Consider the following 16,715-nt stretch of genomic DNA (forward strand, 5'->3'; position numbering starts at 1 on the left):
ATCCTATTTATTGAGCGCTTTCTGCGTGCAGAGCACCGTACTAAGCGCTTGGAAGGTCATGGGTTCGAATCCCACCCCTGCCAATTGTCAGCAGGGTGACTTGGGGCGAGCCACTACACTCCTCTGCGCCTCTGGAAAACGGGGATGATGACCGTGAGCCCCCCGTGGGGGACAATCTTGCAGTCACAGGTCATGGGTTCAAATCCCGCCTCCGCCAGTTGTCAGCTGGGTGACTTGGGGCGAATCACTTCACTTCTCTGGGCCTCAGTTCCCTCATCTGTAAAATGGGGATGATGACCGTGAGCCCCCCGTGGGACAACCTGATCACCTTCTATCCCCCCTCCCAGCGCTTACAACGGTGCTTTGCACATAGTATTCATTCATTCATTCATTCAATCGTATTTATTGAGCGCTGACTGTGTGCAGAGCACCGTACTAAGCGCTTGGGAGGTCACGGGTTCGAATCCCGCCTCTGCCAATTGTCAGCCGGGTGACTATGGGCGAGCCACTTCACTCCTCTGCGCCTCTGGAAAACGGGGAGGATTCATTCAATCCTATTTATCGAGCGCTTTCTGCGTGCAGAGCACCGTACTAAGCGCTTGGAAGGTCATGGGTTCGAATCCCCCCTCAGCCAATTGTCAGCTGGGTGACTTTGGGCGAATCACTTCACTTCTCTGGGCCTCAGTTCCCTCATCTGTGAAATGGGGATGAAGACCGTGAGCCCCCCCCGTGGGACAACCTGATCACCTTCTATCCCCCCTCCCAGCGCTTACAACGGTGCTTTGCACTTAGTATTCATTCATTCACTCATTCAATCGTATTTACTGAGCGCTTTCTGCGTGCAGAGCACTGTACTAAGCGCTTGGGAGGTCATGGGTTCGAATCCCACCCCTGCCAATTGTCAGCCGGGTGACTTGGGGCGAGCCACTTCACTCCCCTGCGCCTCTGGAAAATGGGGAGGATTCATTCAGTCGTATTTATTGAGCGCCTTCCGTGCGCAGAAGCGATTGGGAGGTCACGGGTTCGAATCCCGCCCCTGTCAATTGCCAGCCGGGTGACTCGGGGCCACCCACTTCACTCCTCTGCGCCTATGGGAAACGGGGAGGATTCATTCAATCCTATTTATCGAGCGCTTTCTGCGTGCAGAGCACCGTACTAAGCGCCTGGAAGGTCATGGGTTCGAATCCCACCCCTGCCAATTGCCAGCCGGGTGACTTGGGGCGACCCACTTCACTCCTCTGCGCCTCTGGAAAATGGGGATGATGACCGTGAGCCCCCCGTGGGACAACCTTGCAGTCACAGGTCATGGGTTCAAATCCCCCCTCAGCCAATTGTCAGCTGGGTGACTTTGGGCGAATCACTTCACTTCTCTGGGCCTCAGTGACCTCATCTGTAAAATGGGGATGAAGACTGTGAGCCCCCCCCCGTGGGACAACCTGATCACCTTCTATCCCCCCTCCCAGCGCTTACAACGGTGCTTTGCACTTTGTATTCATTCATTCACTCATTCAATCGTATTTATTGAGCGCTTACTGTGTGCAGAACACTGTACTAAGCGCTTGGGAGGTCATGGGTTCGAATCCCACCCCTGCCAATTGTCAGCTGGGTGACTTGGGGCAGGCCACTTCACTCCTCTGCGCCTCTGGAAAACGGGGAGGATTCATTAAATCCTATTTATTGAGCGCTTTCTGCGTGCAGAGCGCCGTACTAAGCGCTTGGAAGGTCACGGGTTCGAATCCCACCCCTGCCAATTGTCACCCGGGTGACTTGGGGCGACCTTGGAGTCACAGGTCATGGGTTCAAATCCCGCCTCCGCCAATTGCCAGCCGGGTGACTTGGGGCGAGCCACTTCACTCCTCTGGGCCTCTGGAAAACGAGGATGATACATTCAGTCGTATTTATCGAGCGCTTTCTGCGTGCAGAGCACCGTACTAAGCGCTTGGGAGGTCATGGGTTCGAATCCCGCCCCTGCCAATTGTCAGCCGGGTCACTTTGGGCGAGCCACTTCACTCCTCTGCGCCTCTGGAAAACGGGGATGACTCATTCAATCGCATTGATTGAGCGCTTTCTGCGTGCAGAGCACCGTACTAAGCGCTTGGGAGGTCATGGGTTCGAATCCCACCCCTGCCAATTGTCAGCTGGGTGACTTGGGGCAGGCCACTTCACTCCTCTGCGCCTCTGGAAAACGGGGATGATTCATTCAATCCTATTTATTGAGCGCTTTCTGCGTGCAGAGCACCGTACTAAGCGCTTGGGAGGTCACGGGTTCGAATCCCACCCCCGCCAATTGTCAGCTGGGTGACTTGGGGCAAGCCACTACACTCCTCTGCGCCTCTGGAAAATGGGAAGGATGACCGTGAGCCCCCCGTGGGGGACAATCTTGCAGTCACAGGTCATGGGTTCAAATCCCGCCTCCGCCAATTCTCAGCTGGGTGACGTTGGGCGAGTCACTTCACTTCTCTGGGCCTCAGTTCCCTCATCTGTAAAATGGGGATTAAGACTGTGAGCCCCCCGTGGCACAACCTGATCACCTTCTATCCCCCCTCCCAGAGTTTAGAACGGTGCTTTGCACATAGTATTCATTCATTCATTCATTCATTCATTCATTCATTAATCCTATTTATTGAGCGCTTTCTGTGTGCAGAGCACCGTACTAAGCACTTGGAAGGTCATGGGTTCGGATCCCGCCCCTGCCAATTGTCAGCTGGGTGACTTGGGGCGAGCCACTTCACTCCTCTGCGCCTCTGGAAAATGGGGATGATTCATTCAGTCGTATTTATTGAGCGCTTTCTGTGTGCAGAGCACTGTACTAAGCGCTTGGAAGGTCATGGGTTCGAATCCCGCCCCTGCCAGTTGTCAGCCGGGAGACTCGGGGCGAGCCACTTCACTCCTCTGCGCCTCTGGAAAACGGGGATGATGACCGTGAGTCCCCCGTGGGACAACCTTGGAGTCACAGGCCATGGGTTCAAATCCCGCCTCCGCCAATTGTCAGCTGGGTGACTTGGGGCGAATCACTTCACTTCTCTGGGCCTCAGTTCCCTCATCTGTAAAATGGGGATTAAGACTGTGAGCCCCCCGTGGGACAACCTGATCACCTTGTATCCCCCCCAGCGCTTAGAACAGTGCTTTGCACAGAGTAAGCGCTTAATAAATGCCATCATTATTATTATTATCACCTTCTATCTCCCCTCTCAGCGCTTAGAACAGTGCTTTGCACATACTAAGCACTCAGTAAATGCCATCATTATTATTATTCATTTTCGTTCAATCGTATTTATTGACCGCTTTCTGTGTGCAGAGCACTGTACTAAGCGCTTGGGAGGTCACGGGTTCGAATCCCGCTCTGTCAATTGTCAGCCGGGTGACTTGGGGCAAGACACTTCACTCCTCTGCGCCTCTGGAAAACGGGGATGATGACCGTGGGACAACCTTGGAGTCACAGGTCATGGGTTCAAATCCCGCCTCCGCCACTTGTCAGCTGGGTGACTTTGGGCGAGTCACTTCACCTCTCTGTGTCTCAGTTCCCTCATCTGTAAAATGGGGATTATGACTGTGAGCCCCGCGTGGGACAAACTGATCACCTTGTAACCTCCCCAGCGCTTAGAACAGTGCTTTGCACATAGTAAGCGCTTAATAAATGCCATTATTATTATTATCACCTTCTATACCTATGTATATATGTTTATACAGATTTATTACTCTATTTATTTTACTTGTACATATTTATTCTATTTATTCTATTTTGTTAATATGTTTCCTTTTGTTGTCTGTCTCCCCCTTCTAGACTGTGAGCCCGCTGTTGGGTAGGGACCGTAAGCGCTTAGTACAGTGCTCCGCACACAGTAAGCGCTCAATAAATACGATTGAATGAATGAATATATGTTTGTACATATTTATTACTCTATTTTACTTGTACATATTTATTCTATTTATTTAGTTTGTTGATATGTTTTGTTTTTTTGTCTCTCTCCCCCTTCTAGACTGTGAGCCCGCTGTTGGATAGGGACCGGCTCTATATGTTGCCAACTTGGACTTCCCAAGCGCTTAGTACAGTGCTCTGCACGCAGTAGGCGCTCAATAAATACAATTGAATGAATGAATGACTTACAACAAAATTGGTTCCCGAAAAGCCGTCTGAAGTTGGCATTTGAAGTTGGAGCAAATTTTCTCATAGGAACAATGTTATAAATGGGTGATTGGTTTCAGAACAAAGTCAGTTTGCCCTATTTTTACCTAAAATCTCTGAGATATTACTCTATTACTCTATTAATATTACTCTAGTGTTATTAAAATGTTACCATAAATAATATAAAATAATATAATATAATAATACTACAATAACATAATAATATAATGATATAATATATTATATTATAATAATAGAATATTATTATATTATATTGTATTATATCACACAATAACACAATAATAAAATAATAATATATAATAATATAATACATAATAATATATAATATATAATAAAATATTACTCGATTTTACATGTACATATTTACTATTCTATTTAATTAGATTAATTAAATTATTATTATTATTATTAAATTAATTAATTTAATTAATTTTGTTAGTATGTTTTGTCGTCTGTCTCCCCCTTCTAGACTGTGAGCCCGCTGTTGGATAGGGACCGGCTCTATATGTTGCCAACTTGGACTTCCCAAGCGCTTAGTCCAGTGCTCCGCACACAGTAAGCGCTCAATAAATACGATTGAATGAATGAATGACTTACAACAAAATTGGTTCCCGAAAAGCCGTCTGAAGTTGGCATTTGAAGTTGGAGCTAATTTTCTTATAGGAACAATGTTATAAATGGGTGATTGGTTTCAGAACAAAGTCAGTTTGCCACATTTTTACCTAAAATCTCTGCAATATTACTCTATTACTCTATTAATATTACTCTAGTGATATTAAAATATTACTCTATTTTACTTGTACATGGTTACTATTCTATTTATTTTATTTTGTTAGTATGTTTTGTTGTCTGTCTTCCCCTTCTAGACTGTGAGCCCGCTGTTGGGTAGGGACCGGCTCTCTATGTTGCCAACTTGTCCTTCCCAAGCGCTTAGTCCAGTGCTCCGCACACAGTAAGCGCTCAATAAATACGATTGAATGAGTGAATGACTTACAACAAAATTGGTTCCCGAAAAGCCGTCTGAAGTTGGCATTTGAAGTTGGAGCAAATTTTCTCATAGGAACAATGTTATAAATGGGTGATTGGTTTCAGAACAAAGTCAGTTTGCCCTATTTTTACCTAAAATCTCTGAGATATTACTCTATTATTCTATTAATATTACTCTAGTGATATTAAAATATTACTCTATTTTACTTGTACATAGTTACTATTCTATTTATTTTATTTTGTTAGTATGTTTGGTTTTGTTCTCTCTCTCCCCCTTTTAGACTGTGAGCCCGCTGTTGGATAGGGACCGGCTCTGTATGTTGCCAACTTGTCCTTCCCAAGCGCTTAGTCCAGTGCTCTGCACACAGTACGCGCTCAATAAATACAACTGAATGAATGAATGACTTACAACAAAATTGGTTCCTGAAAAGCCGTCTGAAGTTGGCATTTGAAGTTGGAGCTAATTTTCTCATAGGAACAATGTTATAAATGGGTGATTGGTTTCAGAACAAAGTCAGTTTGCCCTATTTTTACCTAAAATCTATGAGATATTACTCTATTATTCTATTAATATTACTCTAGCGATATTAAAATATTACCATAAATAATATATAATAATATAATACAATAATAAAATAATGATATAATATAATATACTATAATAATATAATATCATTATATCATATATTACATAATATAATAATATAATATTATTATATATGATGTAACAATATTAACATATCAATATAATATATAATAATACAACAGTATCACATATGATGTAACAATATTAATAGATTAATATAATATATAATAATACAATATTATTATCTATGATATAATAACATTATTATATTAATATAATGTATAGTAATATATAATAATATATAATATATAATAAAATATTACTCTATTTTACATGCACATATTTACTATTCTATTTAATTAAATTAATTAAATTATTGTTATTGTTATTCTTATTATTAAATTATTAATTTAATTAATTTAATTAATTTTGTTAGTATGTTTTGTCGTCTGTCTCCCCCTTCTAGACTGTGAGCCCGCTGTTGGGTAGGGACCGGCTCAATATGTTGCCAACTTGTCCTTCCCAAGCGCTTAGTACGGTGCTCTGCACACAGTAAGCGCTCAATAAATGCGATTGAATGAATGAGTGAATGAATGAATGGTGAGGGGGAGACCGGAAGCGGGCGGGCGCGAGGGGGCGGGGCCAGTGATTTTAGGCCCCGCCCCCTCCCGCCACCGGAAGTGACCTCTGAGGGAGGGACGGGCCTTTGGCATGGCCTACTGCACAATACTAATAATACTACTTCTACTATTACTACTACTAGTACTACTAATAATGATAGCATTTATTAAGCGCTTACTACGTGCCAAGCACTGTTCTAAGCGCTGGGGAGGTTACAAGGTGATCAGGTTGTCCCCTGGGGGCTCACAGTCTTCATCCCCATTTTACAGACCGTGAGCCCGCTGTTGGGTAGGGACCGTCCCTATATGTTGCCAACTTGTCCTTCCCAAGCGCTTAGTACAGTGCTCTGCACACAGTAAGCGCTCAATAAATACGTTTGAATGAATGAATGAACTGAGGCCCAGAGAAGTGAAGTGACTTGCCCAAAGTCACACAGCTGGCAAGTGGCGGGGCTGGGGTTTGAACCCATAACCTATGACTCCAAATAATAATAATAATAATAATGTTGGCATTTATTAAGCGCTTACTATGTGCAAAGCACTGTTCTAAGCGCTTGGGGGGATACAAAGTGATCAGGTTGTCCCATGTGGGGCTCACAGTCTTAATCCCCATTTTACAGATGAGGTAACTGAGGCTCAGAGAAGTTGTGACTTGCCCAAGGTTACACAGCAGACATGTGGCGGAGCTGGGATTCGAACCCATGACCTCTGACTCCAAAGCCCGTGCTCTTTCCACTGGACCACGCTGCTTCTCTACTAATACTACTATTGATAATGGTGGTATTTGTTAAGCGCTTACTATGTGCCAAGCACTGTTCTAAGCGCTGGGGAGGTTACAAGGTGATCAGGTTGTCCCACGGGGGGCTCACGGTCTTCACCCCCACTTTACAGATGAGGTGATTGAGGCCCAGAGAAGTTAAGTGACTTGCCCAAAGTCACACAGCTGACAGTTGGTGGAGTTGGGATTTGAACCTCTGACTCCAAAGCCCGTGCTCTTTACACTAATATTAATACATATTTACTATTCTGTTTATTTGCTAATGATGTGCATATGGCTATAATTCTATTTATTCTGATGATTTTGTCACCAGTCCACATGTTTTGTTTTGTTGTCTGTCTCCCCCTTCTAGACTGTGAGCCCACTGTTGGGTAGGGACCATCTCCATATGTTGCCAACTTGTACTTCCGAAGTGCTTAGTACAGTGCCCTGCACACAGTAAACGCTCAATAAATACGACTGAATGAATGAATGAATAATAATGACATTTGTTAAGCGCTTACTATGTGCCAGGCACCATTCTAAGTGCTGGGGGCCATACAAGGTAGGTTGTCCCCCGTGGGGCTCACAGTCTTCATCCCCATTTTACAGATGAGGGAACTGAGGCACAGGGAAGTGAAGCGACTCTCCCCGGGTCACACAGTAGACAAGTGGCAGACCCTGGATTAGAACCCAGGTCCTTCTGACTCCCAAGCCCGGGCTCTTGGCACTAAGCCACGCTGCTTCAAAGCAAGGGCCTGGGTCATGGGTTCTAATCCCACCCCATCACATATAATAATAATAATGATAATGGCATTTGTTAAGTGCTTACTATGTGCCAAGCACTATCTGTTGTAAGTCCTGGGTTCTCTGGGCCTCAGTTACCTCATCCATAAAATGGGGATCGAGTCTGTGAGCCCCACGTGGGACAGGGACTGGGTCCAACCCGATTTGTTTTTATCCGCCCCAGTGCTTAGTACAGTGCTTAGCACACAGCGCTTAACAAATACTATCATTCTCTGGACTGTAAGCTAGTTGTGGGCAGGGAATGTGTCTGCTGTGTGACATTGGGCAAGTCACTTTACTTCTAGGTGCCTCAGTTACCTCACCTGTAAAATGGGGATTAAGACTGTGAGCCCCAAGTGGGACAAGGACTGTGTCTAACCCAACTTGGTTGTATCTACCCCGCTGCTTAGTACAGTACCTGGCACATAGTAGGCGCTTAACAAGTACTATAGGTCATGGGTTCTAATCACAGCTCCGCCACTTGTCAGCTGTGTGACTTTGGGCAAGTCACTTAACTTCTCTGGGCCTCAGTTCCCTCGTCTGTAAAACAGGGATTAAGACTGTGAGCTCCGTGTGGGACAACCTGATTACCTTTTTTTCCCCCCGCCCCCCCCCCCCCCCAGTGCTTAGAACAGTGCTTGGCACATAGTAAGCGCTTAACAAATACCATAATTATTATTATTATTTATTATTATTGTACAGTGCTTGGCACATAGTAAGCGCTTAACAAATACCATTATTATTATTATTATTAATTATTATTGTACAGTGCTTGGCACATAGTAAGTGCTTAACAAATACCATAATTATTATTATTATTTATTATTATTGTACAGTGCTTGGCACATAGCAAGCGCTTAACAAATACCATTATTATTATTATTATTTATTATTATTGTACAGTGCTTGGCACATAGTAAGCGCTTAACAAATACCATTATTATTATTATTATTTATTATTATTGTACAGTGCTTGGCACATAGTAAGCGCTTAACAAATACCATAATAATTATTATTATTTATTATTATTGTACAGTGCTTGGCACATAGTAAGCGCTTAACAAATACCATTATTATTATTATTATTATTGTACAGTGCTTGGCACATAGTAAGCGCTTAACAAATACCATAATTATTATTATTATTTATTATTATTGTACAGTGCTTGGCACATAGCAAGCGCTTAACAAATACCATTATTATTATTATTATTTATTATTATTGTACAGTGCTTGGCACATAGTAAGCGCTTAACAAATACCATTATTATTATTATTATTTATTATTATTGTACAGTGCTTGGCACATAGTAAGCGCTTAACAAATACCATTATTATTATTATTATTTATTATTATTGTACAGTGCTTGGCACATAGTAAGCGCTTAACAAATACCATTATTATTATTATTATTTATTATTATTGTACAGTGCTTGGCACATAGTAAGCGCTTAACAAATACCATTATTATTATTATTATTTATTATTATTGTACAGTGCTTGGCACATAGTAAGCGCTTAACAAATACCATTATTATTATTATTATTTATTATTATTGTACAGTGCTTGGCACATAGTAAGTGCTTAACAAATACCATAATTATTATTATTATTTATTATTATTGTACAGTGCTTGGCACATAGCAAGCGCTTAACAAATACCATTATTATTATTATTATTTATTATTATTGTACAGTGCTTGGCACATAGTAAGCGCTTAACAAATACCATTATTATTATTATTATTTATTATTATTGTACAGTGCTTGGCACATAGTAAGCGCTTAACAAATACCATAATAATTATTATTATTTATTATTATTGTACAGTGCTTGGCACATAGTAAGCGCTTAACAAATACCATTATTATTATTATTATTATTGTACAGTGCTTGGCACATAGTAAGCGCTTAACAAATACCATAATTATTATTATTATTTATTATTATTGTACAGTGCTTGGCACATAGTAAGCGCTTAACAAATACCATTATTATTATTATTATTTATTATTATTGCACAGTGCTTGGCACATAGTAAGCGCTTAACAAATACCATAATTATTATTATTATTTATTATTATTGTACAGTGCTCGGCACATAGTAAGTGCTTAACAAATACCATAATTATTATTATTATTTATTATTATTGTACAGTGCTTGGCACATAGTTAACAAATACCATAATTATTATTATTATTTATTATTATTGTGCTCAAAATTCCCCTGTGCCGGGCAGCAGTGACATGGGAGAGAGTCGAAGGCGGAGACTCAAGTTTACTGCGCGGAAGAAGGTAATTGTAAAACCACTTCTGTATTATTACCGAGAAAAGTCTACAGATCCACTACCAGAACGATTGCAGGTGGAGGTGGGGCGTTCCGGGAGAGTTGTGTCCGTGGTGTCGCTAAGGGTCGGAGACGATTCGACGGAAAACAAGACTATCCCAAGCACTTAGTACATTGCTCTGCACACAGTATGCGCCCAACAAATACGACTGAGTGAATGAATGAAGCACAGGAATCAATCAATCAATCAATCGTATTTATTGAGCACTTACTGTGTGCAGAGCACTGTACTAAGCTCTTGGGAAGTACAAGTTGGCAACATATAGAGGCAGTCCCTACCCAACAGTGGGCTCACGGTCTAAAAGGGGGAGACGGAGAACAAAACCAAACATACTAACAAAATAAAATAAATAGAATAGATATGTACAAGTAAAATAAATAAATAAATAGAGTAATAAATATGTACAAACTTATATACAGGTGCTGTGGGGAAGGGAAGGTGAGAAGAGAAGCCACATGGTCTACTGGGAAGAGCACTAGATGTTCAGTGCTTAGAACAGTGCTGGGCACATAGTAAGCGCTTAACAAATACCATAATTTTATTATTATTAGCACGGGCCTAGGAGTAGAGGACCCGGGTTTTAATCCTGGCTCTGCCATGTGTCTGCTGTGTGACCTTGAGCAAGTCACTTAACTTCTCTGTCTCTGTTATTACCTCATCTGTAAAATGGGGATTAAGACTGTGAGCCCCATGTGGGACATGGACTGTGTCCAACTGGCTTAGCTTGTATGTACCCCAGCGCTTTGTACAGTGTCTAGCACACATTTATGAAATGCCATTGTAATAAAAAAGTAATCATTTATTCTTTTTATAATAATCATGATCATTACCGTGGTATTTGTTCAGCGCTTACTATGTGCCGAGCACTGTTCTAAGCACTGGGGTGGACACAGGGTAATCAGGTTGTCACACTTTTAATCCCCATTTTACAGAGGAGGTAACGGAGGCGCAGCGAACTTAAGTGACTCGCCCAAGGTCACACAGCGGACATGCGGCAGAGGCGGGATTAGAACCCACGTCCTCTGACTCCCAAGCCCGTGCTCTTTCCACTAAGCCACGCTGCTTAGTTTTAGTGTTAGTATTTATTGATCGCTTACCGCGTGCGGAGCACTATGCGAGGTACTTGGGCGAGTACGATTAATAATGAACAGACAAATTCCCTGCCCACCACGAGCTTAAGTCTAGAGAGGGAGACAGACACCAATTTAAATAACGAAATTAGAGGTATGTACGTAAGTGCTGTGGGACTTGGGGGCCACCCCCCAGTGAGAAGCAGCAGCTCGCAGGACGGAGAATCCGCCCCATCATCAATCGTATTTATTGAGCGCTTACTATGGGCAGAGCACTGTACTAAGCTCTTGGGAAGTACAAATTGGCAACATATAGAGACAGTCCCTACCTGGTGATGGGACTGGTAGCTTGTGTGGCACCGTACAGGCTCAGCTCCCTGCCGGGCATCACCCCATCAGGGGACAAGACTGGAAACTCCCCGAAGTCTTTGCAACGTACTCTCGAACAGTTAGTACAGCGCTCTGCCCAGACAGCAAGCTTTCGATAAATAGTATCGATTGATTGAAACATAGACTGATAGAGAAGGAGCCTGGCACGGACAGGGGAATTAGAAGGTCATGGGTTCTACTTCTGGCTTGGCCGCTTGTCGGTTGTGTGACCCTGGGCAAGTCACTTCTCTTCTCTGGGCCTCAGTTCCCTCATCTGTAAAATGAGGATGGGGACCGTGTCCAACCCGATTTGCTTCTATCAACCCGAGAGCTTAGTACAGTGCCTGGCACTTAGTCAAGCGCTTAACAAATACCGCTATTATCGCTTTTCTTGGGCCTCGGGTACCTCATCTGTAAAATGGGGACTGAGACCGTGAGCCCCACGTGGGGCAGGGACCGATTGGCTTGTATCCACCCCAGAGCTTAGTCCAGTGCCTGGCACATAGTAAGCGCTTCACAACTACCATAATTAATATTATCGAAATAGGCAGGGGGATGGGGAAAGGGTGGCTTTTTGTATCAACCTATTATTAGCCTAGAGCCTATCGTGTCGTGAATGGTCATTTTTACTGTCAAGCTGGACGGCAATATATGCAACTTCTCGCTGTGGAACAGGTCATCATCATCATCAATCGTATTTATTGAGCGCTTACTATGTGCACAGCACTGTACTAAGCGCTTGGGAAGTACAAATTGGCAACATATAGAGACAGTCCCTACCCAACAGTGGGCTCACAGTCTAAAAGGGGGAGAGAGAGAACAAAACCAAACATACTAACAAAATAAAATAAATAGAATAGATATGTACAAATAAAATAAATAAATAAATAGAGTAATAAATATGTACAAACATATATACATATATACAGGTGCTGTGGGGAAGGGAAGGAGGTAAGATGGGGGGATGGAGAGGGGGACAGGTGCCAGACAGGCATTTTTAGTATAACCTTGCGGAGAGGGTAAAAATAATACCCTCCACATTTTTAGTCCGGGGTGTGAACACTCAATGTTATTGATAGCTGTGCCCAGCAGCATCCTCTAGGAGTTCCTGGACCAACATTTGGGGTAAAATGTCTTTCGTGATTATTTAAATATAGTCTGTTTCCATTTTTCCCTACTTATATTGTCTTCCAGCCAGAACCGTTGAGCCTCCACTGATTTACACAACCATAAAACTAGACTCCCAACTGACCCCCTTCCAAAATCTCTCTTTCTTTTTTCCCAGTCTCTTTTCTCAATCAAAGGTATTTATTGAGCACTTACTGTGTGCACTACGCTGAGCACTTGGGAGGGTACAACAGAGTTGGTAGACCAGCTTACAGTCCAGAGGAGGAAGCAGATGTTATTCATAACAATAATTGTGGTATTTGTTAAGTCTGTGTTAGGCACTGTACTGGGGTGGATACAAGCAAATCGGGTTGGACACCGTCCCTGACCCACATGGTGCTCACAGTCTCAATCCCCATTTTACAGATGAGGGAACTGAGGCCCAGAGAGGTGAAGTGACCGGCCCAAAGTCACACAGCTGATAAATTTATTCATTCATTCATTCAATCGTATTTATTGAGCGCTTACTGTGTGCAGAGCACTATACTAAGTGCTTGGGAAGGACAAGTCAGCAACAGAGACGGTCCCTACCCAACAACAGGCTCACAGTCTGGAAGGGGGAGACAGACAACAAAACAAAACAAGCAGACAGGTGTCAAAACCGTCAGAATAAATAGAATTATAGCTATATACACATCATTAATAGTGGCAGAGGCGAAAGTCGAACCCACGACCTCCGACTCCCAAGTCCGGGCTCTTTCCACCGAGCTTCTCAATTTTTTAAGCGCTTGCTCTGTGCAAAGCCCTGTTCTAAGCACTGGGGGGATACAAGGCGATCAGGTTCTCCCAGGCGGGGCTCACACTTTGAATCCCCATTTTCCAGATGAGGTAACTGAGGCCCAGAGAAGTGAAGTGACTGGTCCAGGGTCACCCAGCAGACGAGTGGCGGAGCGGGGATTAGAACCCACGACCCCTGACTCCCAAGCCCGGGCTCTTTCCACCGAGCCACGCTGCTTCTCAATTTGTCAAGCGCTTACTCTGTGCCAAGCCCTGTTCTAAGCACTGGGCTTAGATCACAAGGTGATCAGGCCGTCCCCATGCGGGGCTCACACTTTTACCCCCATTTTCCAGATGAGGTAACTGAGGCCCAGAGAAGTGAAGTGACTGGTCCAGGGTCACCCAGCAGACGAGTGGCGGAGCAGGGATTAGAATAATAATAATAATGATGGCATTTATTAAGCGCTTAGTATGTGCAAAGCACTGTTCTAAGCGCTGAGGAGGTTCCAAGGTGATCAGGTTGTCCCACGGGGGGCTCACAGTCTTAATCCCCATTTTCCAGATGAGGTAACTGAGGCCCAGAGAAGTGAAGTGACTGGTCCAGGGTCACCCAGCAGACGAGTGGCAGAGCGGGGATTAGAACCCACGACCCCTGACTCCCAATCCCGGGCTCTTTCCACCGAGCCACAATGCTTCTCAATTTGTCAAGCGCTTACTCTGTGCCAAGCCCTGTTCTAAGCGCTGGGCTTAGATCAATCAATCGTATTTATTGAGCGCTTACTGTGTGCAGAGCACTGTACTAAGCGCTTGGGAAGTACAAGTTGGCAACATATAGAGACAGTCCCTACGCAACAGCGGGCTCACAGTCTAGAAGGGGGAGACAGACAACAAAACCAAACCTACTAACAAAATAAAATAAATAGAATAGATATATACAAGTAAAATAAATAAATAGAGTAATGAATATGTACAAACATATATACATATCTACAGGTGCTGTGGGGAATAAAATAAATAGAATAGATATGTACAAGTAAAATCAATCAATAAATAGAGTAATAAATATGTACAAACATATATACAGGTGCTGTGGGGAAGGGAAGGAGGTAAGATGGGGGGGATGGAGAGGGGGATCACAAGGTGATCACAAGGTGATCAGGCTGTCCCCCGCGGGGCTCACACTTTTAACCCCCATTTCCCAGATGAGGTAACTGAGGCACTCAGAGAAGTTGTGAGTTGCCCAAAGTCAGACGAGTGGCGGAGCAGGGATTAGAACCCACGCCCTCTGACTCTCAAGCCCGGGCTCCTGCCACTTGTGTAAGGGGCCCAGCCCACTTTGCTCGGCTCCCCCGCGGCGCTCAGTACAGTCCGTGGCCCGCAGTAAGCGCTCCCCCGATCCCCCGCCGATTTGCGTGATGTCGCCCCGGGCTCCGGCTCCCAGAGTCCGGCCTGGTCGGGGGAGAGAGATGGCAGGCTGGGGGACAGAGAGAGGTGACTGTGAGCCCGCTGTTGGGTAGGGACCGTCTCTATATGTTGCCAACTTGTCCTTCCCAAGCGCTTAGTACAGTGCTCTGCACGCAGTAAGCGCTCAATAAATACGATTGAATGAATGAATGACTGAATGGGCTGGGGGAGCAGGGACAGGCTGGGGGAGAGAGAGGTGACTGTGAGCCCGTTGTTGGATAGGGACCGTCTCTATATGTTGCCAACTTGGACTTCCCAAGCGCTTAGTACAGTGCTCTGCACACAGTAGGCGCTCAATAAATACGATTGAATGAATGAATGAGTGACTGAATGGGCTGGGGGAGCAGGGACAGGCTGGGGGAGCAAGGACCGGCTGGGGAAGAAAGAGATGGGGGAGTGAGGGTCTTGTTTGTTCTGTCGTCCGTCTCCCCCCCTTCTAGATTGGGAGCCCGTTGGGAGGCGGGGGTTGTCTCTGTCTGGGGCCGAACTGTCCTTTCCAAGCGCTTAGCACAGTGCTCTGCGCACAGGAAGCGCCCAATAGAGGCGATTGGATGGAAGGATGGGCTGGGGGAGCAGGACCGGCCGGGGCAGAGAGGGATGGGATGGGCTGGGGGAGCAGGGGCCGGCTGGGGGAGCCGGGGATGGGGGGGGGTGGGGGGGGGCCGGGGAGTAGGGACTGTCTCCATATGTTGCCAACTTGGACTTCCCAAGCGCTTAGTACAGTGCTCTGCACACAGTAAGCGCTCAATAAATACGACTGATTGATTGATTGGGTGAGGGGTGGGCCGGGGGAGAGAGGGATGGGGGGAGTGAGCGGTGGGCCGGGGGAGTAAGGAATGGGGGGAGTGAGCGGTGGGCTGGGGGAATGAGGGGTGGGCCGGGGGGGAGAGGGATGGGGGGAGTGAGGGGTGGGCTGGGTGAGTGAGGAATGGGGGGAGTGAGGGGTGGGCCGGGGGGGAGAGGGATGGGGGGAGTGAGGGATGGGGGGAGTGAGGGATGGGCTTAGCTCACAAGGTGATCAGGCCGTCCTCCGCGGGGCTCACACTTTTAACCCCCATTTTCCAGATGAGGTATCTGAAGCCCAGAGAAGTGAAGTGACTGGTCCAGGGTCACCCAGCAGACGAGGGGTGGGCCTGGGGAGAGAGGGATCAATCAATCAATCAATCAATCAATCGTATTTATTGAGCGCTTACTATGTGCACAGCACTGTACTAAGCGCTTGGGAAGTACAAATTGGCATCACATAGAGACAGTCCCTACCCAACAGTGGGCTCACAGTCTAAAAGGGGGAGACAGAGAACAGAACCAAACATACCAACAAAATAAAATAAGTAGGATAGAAACGTACAAGTAAAATAAATAAATAAATAGAGTAATAAATATGTACAACCATATATACATATATACAGGTATATAGAGAGCCGGTCCCTACCCAACAACGGGCTCACGGTCTAGAAGCGGGGGGGGGGGGGGGGGGGGGGGTCAGACAACAAAACAGATGCAGGTACAGGTACAGGGTATACAGGTACAGGGATGGGGGGGGAGTGAGGGGTGGGCTGGGGGAGAGAGGAATGGGGGGAGTGAGGAATGGGGGGAGTGAGGGGTGGGCCGGGGGAGAGAGGGATGGGGGGGAGTGAGCGGTGGGCTGGGGGAGTGAGGAATGGGGGGAGTGAGGGGTGGGCTGGGGGAGTGA

The sequence above is a fragment of the Tachyglossus aculeatus genome, chromosome 2 (genome assembly GCF_015852505.1).
Source record: "Tachyglossus aculeatus isolate mTacAcu1 chromosome 2, mTacAcu1.pri, whole genome shotgun sequence".
Classification (NCBI taxonomy): Eukaryota; Metazoa; Chordata; class Mammalia; order Monotremata; family Tachyglossidae; genus Tachyglossus; species Tachyglossus aculeatus.